A 6376-nucleotide genomic window follows, 5' to 3' on the forward strand; every position below is an offset into this window, starting at 1 on the left:
GAAAAAGGAGGGAGGTGATTGGAGAAGGGATGGAGAAAAGAAGGTTTGTGGGACATATGGGGAGGGGGGATTCGAGAAAGGGGAAATCATTTGGAATGTAAACAAAGAATATAGAAAATAAAAATATTAAAAAAAAGAAATTCTCAACATCTTTAGTCATTAGGGAAATGCAAATCAAAACAGTCCTGAGATTTCACCTCACACAGTCAGAATGGCTAAGGTTAAAATCTCAGGAGGCAGCAGGTGTTGGCGAGGATGTGGAGAAAGAGGAAAACTCTTCCACTGCTGGTGGAGTTGCAAATTGGTACACCCACTCTGGAAATCAGTCTGGTGGCTCCTCAGAAAATTGGGCATGTCACTTCCAGAGGATCCAGCTATACCACTCCTGGGCATATACTCAGAGGATTTCCCAGCAGGTAATAAGGATACATGTTCCACTATGTTCATAGCAGCCCTATTTATAATAGCCAGAAGCTGGAAAGAACCCAGAACCTCAATGGAGGAATGGATACAGAACATGTGGTATATTACACAATGGAAAACTATTCAGCAATTAAAAACAATGAATTCATGAAATTTTTAGTCAAATGTTTGGAACTGGAAAATATCATCCTATGTGAGGTAACCCAAACACAAAAGAATACATATGGTATGCAATCACTGATAAGTGGATATTAATTAGCCCAGAAGCTCTGAATACCCAAGACATAAGTAGCATATCAAATGACGCCCATGAAGAAGTAAGGAGAGGGCCCTGATTCTGAAAAGGCTTGATCCAGCATTATAGGGGAGTATCAGGACAGAGAAAAAGGAGGGAGGTGATTGAAGAATGGGTAGAGAGAAGGCTTGTGGGACATATGGGGAGGGGGAAACCGTGAAAGGGGAGAGCATTGGGAATGTAAACAAAGAATTTAGAAAATAAAATAATAATAGAATAATAATAATAAAAACATCAAACTGTTCTTAAAGCTGTATGTTCATAATAAAATACTAGGAAAATTATCAGATATGTTATTAGTGCAAATGAGATGACTCAAAATAGCATGCATATTAAATTAGTATTGAAACAATATTTTTTGAATTTGATGGCTGTATTATAGCTATTAAGAAGAATGCCTATTGCTTGTCTTTTCTGGGGAGACAATACTTGTTCACCCCAGAGAGTACACTGACAATACAACAAAGAAGTGATTCCACCCAAGTCTAGCCTGTTGAGCCAAAGAGTTTATTGGGGTGACTTATAGGAACATGGGTGGCATACTGCATCAGTGGGAAGACCAAGCAATGATGGACAACTAATGGCTTATGGGGGCTTTGTTCCTGGAGCTTTGTGATTATCCTAGTTTTGTTTCTGTGGCTGTGATAAATACTCTGACATAAAGCCCCTTACAGAAAGTTTATTTTAGCTCACAATTCTAGGTCACAGTCCCCCATAGTGGAGAGTCAAGGTATCAGGAACTTGAAATAGCTGCACATCCATTGTCAAGGACATAGATGATAGGCATATCCATTGTTTACTTGCACTCTCTATTGTTATATAATTCAGGACCCAAAACCTGGGATGGAGTCACTCACTTAATGGATGTATCTTTCCACATCAACTAAGATAATTAAAACAATCCCCTCACCTTACATATCCACAGGCCAACCTAATCTAGATATGCCCTCATTAAGATTTCCTTCCTTGGGGATTAAATTAAGCCAGGTTGACAATTAGAATTTGCCACCACATTCTGCTGCATGCCATCAGCAACACTAAAGACTCTCTCCCCATCAATCATCTGCTCCTTTTATAATCCTGGAGAACTCTGTGAATATTGTAATGTTCATGGGTTTCCCTGGGCCTTATAAGTTTTGTTAGCTTCCTGTATCTAATGAACCCACACCATCCCTTAAGACCAAAGGTTTAAATTTGGAGGAAATAACTACTCATCCATATATTCATATATCAAACTAACCATTCATGTTCAAAATAATAATGCCATTCTCAGATAAATGAAGTATTGGGGAATAAAGTGTCATATTGCATACAACTACTTATGAGAGTTTTGAAAAAAGTTCTCTCTCTCTCTCATGTGTGTCTAGACAAGTACATTTGAGTGTAGAAGAACTAATGAAATACTGTTTGAAAAACTCATTTATTACAGAAACTTGAAAAAGTTAAATCATTTCAATAAATTTAAATTTTTCTAAATTAAATATTTAGAAAAATCATCAAGTTTAATTTAAATTATTGGAGGAAATAAACTTGATGCAATGGTCAGGGTAACTGGACTTAAAATATACTTGGGGAGGCTGGTAAAAACTGGGTGATGGGTCTTTATGAAGTAGAAGTGGCTATAGTTTAGTGTTATCAACAGTAGGTTATATGTCTTGTCCTTTGGACAAGAAAATAATTTTCTATAATAACAGAACATTGTAATTAATACAGAGGTGGTTTTAAAGTATGAATGGCTTCCAAACCACAGAATGACCAGTCCAAGAGAATGTCTATTACTAAATCCTAAAACAAAGAACATTGGTATCTCAATCCAAATTGATGTCATACTGATATTCGTGCTTTGAAGTCCAGTAGCAGCAGGTTAGCATAAACCAGATGTTAAGTGAGAACATGTACAACACATAATTTTTCTTGACAAAATTGACCACATGGTATGGAATGTTCGCTTTAGGTTTAGTCATGAAGATATTGTTATACTAGTCTGACATGTATCTAGGATACCACATTTTTTAAATTTAATCTCCATGGCTACAAGTTGTTTCTTAAGATCATCGACCACTCAACATATTTTTTGTGTCTTCAAGCTACTTTCATATACTAGACCTTTAAAACATACTTGTTGATTAATTAGAAATCAGGTCAGCACTTTAGTAATTTATTGTGGAATATTTCTCAATAACCATGTCTTTTTATAAAAGCATTACTCTAATATTATAATGAACTAATTTTTATTAAATTTTTTATTAGTGAATGAGACTATAGAAAAGAATCTGAGATTTTTTTATTTTAAAAATATCTGTGTTAAACATGAATATTTCAAAGAGGAAAAAATAGAAACCAGATCAAATATGAAATACTTCATATGAAGGATGCTGTATTGTACTTTCTTTAAAGGGGCTGATGGTGAAACATGATCTCATTCTGGAGCTCAAGTTGGCCTCAAATTCATAGCAATTCTCTTTCTCAGTCTGCTAGTTGCTGGGAATTTAGTCATGAAGCACTCTTCTCACCTCATAATTAAAAAAACAAAATATAATACTACAATATGCTATAATAAGATCTACCTGTACAATAAGTAAAATTCATTGAAGTACTTATCACCAGAGATGGGAAGCAAAAAAAAAATGAGTTAGTGATAAAGGAATTTAATTCTCATGAATGAGGGAGCAGAGCCTTTTGGGACTACACAATTTTGAAGTTGAGGCCTAACCATCAAATACTCACCCTGCTGCTGATACTGTAGCTGTTTTTATAGGCTGAAAGTGATTGTTTATTAGCCTAACACACAAAGTCATTAACGATAAATTTTGCAGAAAAAAATAGTAAGTTTTGAATCCATTGCAGCACTTCAAAAGAAACAACCCATTTAACATGACTTAAATTTCAATTATTACCTCATTTCCTGTTCTTTCTTTTACATACCATTAATTAATTATTGATCTTAGTGTCTGGGTCACAGTCTGAAGAAAGATCATGATGCCTAGTCATCTGAAATCATGCCACACAACTATCCAAGAGCATTCTGACTCTACCATGGGACAACTGATTTCTGGTCTTGTAGTACAATGAAGGAAGCTATGGGACATAAATACAAAGCCAATTTGAAAATAATGACTCAATAAGTAAAAAATAAATTGCTTTTAAAGTCATTTTAGTAAGAAGCAATTTGGGTTGTGAGTGTAGCTTATCTGTCCCTCAAGGAGATGCAGGAATGGCTGCTGTGTTACATGTTTATCAGTAGGTAGCAGAAAGAAAAGAGTCTATGTCTACATTCAGGGGTTGGACCTAGGAACATCTCAATGATTAGCAGTCTAATATCCCCCCCAAAAAAGTGAGCCTGAGATAACATCCAGTCCAGTGTCAGGACTCCATCAACAGGGAACAAGACAGAGACTAGAAGATGCCAGGCTGTGACTATGGGTCCCAGCAGGAGTGAGCCTAAGACAAATGGCCCTTTCAAGTCCACCTAGGCATGCCAGGTGAGAAGTGACCCCCAGACGAACACCGGACTGGTTCCCTAGAGTCTGGACAAGGAGCAATCCTGAGATGACCACCAGCTCTGGGCTGTGCAGGCCTGGGGAGGGGTCAGTCATGGCCAAGATGACCCCCCTACCCAGCCCCATAATGTACAAGTGAGACAAAACAGTCCTGAGACTACTCCTGGGATGACCCCAGACACTCAGTCACCCTAGGCACCATTAAGAACAAGTAAGTGGAGGAGAAATGGAGCAGAAAGGGAAACAGAAGGATGTAGACACAATGAAGAGAGGTAGAACTGAAGGCTTGAAGAACGGCCTGATTCAGTAACTGGAGAAGCCACCTGGGACCATGGTGGGGTCCTGGCCTGTGCTGCCACCAAGGGTGACATGTGGGTCCACGTCCCTGCAGGAACAGGAGTCTGTTACTACCAAGACCAGGAAGATGTCTCATCTGGGTTGCTGCCTGTGGACATGTTGATATCTAAGGGCTTTGAAAAACTGGCCCTCCCCTGCTGGGCATGGTAGTAGAGCTGGCCCTAAGGGCATGAGGTCAGACAGTTGATCCCAACTCTAGCCAGCTACAGTACCCAGGAAAGGAGGCCTTGCACATTTCGGGAACTGCAGGTGAGTCGGTCCTGAGGATATAAGGGAATGAGGGAGAGCCAGTCATACCACTACTCATCTCCCGTGCAGTGGCGTGGACAAGTGAGAAATACCTTCCCCGCTCCTTACCCTTCACCACCTGGAGCAGACAGGAGACCTGGCCCTGGAGTAATAAAAGCAGGGGAGTTGGCCTTGTCCCTCAGGAGCTGCAGCACATGGGGGAGTGGACCTTTACCTCACCTATGCAGCATAGTTGCACTTACCCTACATGTGGAGGTTGCAGTAGAGCAGTCCCCAAGGGCACAAGCACAATACAGACCCTGCCTCTTGTTTGGTGGCCAGAGACACAGACAAAAGAAACACACCCTTCTCCTCCCTCATCCCCAGCCATCTATGACAAATAAAAGAACTGGATCCTGGGTCATGAAAGTGGATGTAGTGGCTAAGTCCCTTGCCAGATGCAACTCATGGGACAACATGGCAGTTGCCTGCAGTTAGCCTGGGCAGTAGGGTGGATATGGCCTTTATCAAGGCATTTGCTGATGAGCCTGCTCCCAGGGCATGCTAGCAGGAGAGAAGGCAGGCTAACAAGCTCTGATACTCCTCAGGTCCAGATCCAGGGCTTTGCATTTGCTGACCTCAAAATCTACTCCATACATGCATTGCTGGAACAAATGCAGTGCCTGTCCTTACAGGTGCAAAACCACAGGCTCTCCATGACACAGGGCAACAACAGGACATCTGAGAAGAGTCCATGCAAGGATCCAGAATTTTCTTTCATTAGATATATTATTTAATTTACATTTCAAATGTTCCCTTTCCTGGTTCTCCCCTCCCCTGAAAATCCCATAAGCCATCTCCCCTTCCCCAATCAAAATCAATCCTCCCCTACTTCTCTGTCCTGGTTTTCCTCTACACTATAGCATCAAGTCTTTCTAGTACCAAGGGCCTCTCCTCCCTTTGATGTCCAACAAGGCCATCCTCTGCTGCCTATGTGACTGGAACCATGGGCAACTCTGTGTGTACTCTTTCTTTGATGGTTTTGTCCCTGGGAGCTCTGGGAATACTGGGTGGCTAATATTGTTGTTCCTATGACCCTGCAAACCCCGTCAGCTCCTTGAGTCCTTTCTCTAGTTCCCCCATTGGGGACCCTGTGCTCAGTTCAATGGCTGCCTGAGAGTCCCCCCTCTGTATTTCTCATGCACTAGCAAAGCCTCCCAGGTGACAGCTATATCCAGCTCCAGTCAGCAAGCACTTGTGGGCATCGATAATAGAGTCTGGGTTTTGTAACTGCATATGGGATGGATACCTGGGTGGGGTAATCTCTGGATGGCCTTTCCCTCAGACTCTGCTCCACCCTTTGTCTCTGCATCTCCTTCTGTAGGTATTTTGTTCCCCCTTCTAAAAAGGAACAGAGTATCCATATTTTCTCCTTCCTTCTTCTTGGGCATCATTTGATATGGGAATTGTGTCTTGGGTATTCCAAGCTCCTGGGCTTAATCCACTTATCAGTGAATGCATACCATGTGTGTTCTTTTGTGATTGGGTAACTCTCTCAGGAAGATATTTTCTA

The 6376-nt window shown here is 40.9% G+C and overlaps 1 non-coding gene across 1 annotated transcript; it reads left to right on the forward strand.

The window, feature by feature from the left end:
- The first annotated feature begins 3908 nt into the window (after positions 1–3908).
- On the forward strand, positions 3909–4040 carry LOC127681966 (small nucleolar RNA SNORA17). The gene has a single exon (XR_007977298.1). It is a non-coding gene; the product is annotated as a small nucleolar RNA SNORA17 (small nucleolar RNA).
- Positions 4041–6376: the final 2336 nt, after the last annotated feature.

This window comes from Apodemus sylvaticus, chromosome 3 (assembly GCF_947179515.1).
Source record: "Apodemus sylvaticus chromosome 3, mApoSyl1.1, whole genome shotgun sequence".
NCBI classification, from domain to species: Eukaryota; Metazoa; Chordata; class Mammalia; order Rodentia; family Muridae; genus Apodemus; species Apodemus sylvaticus.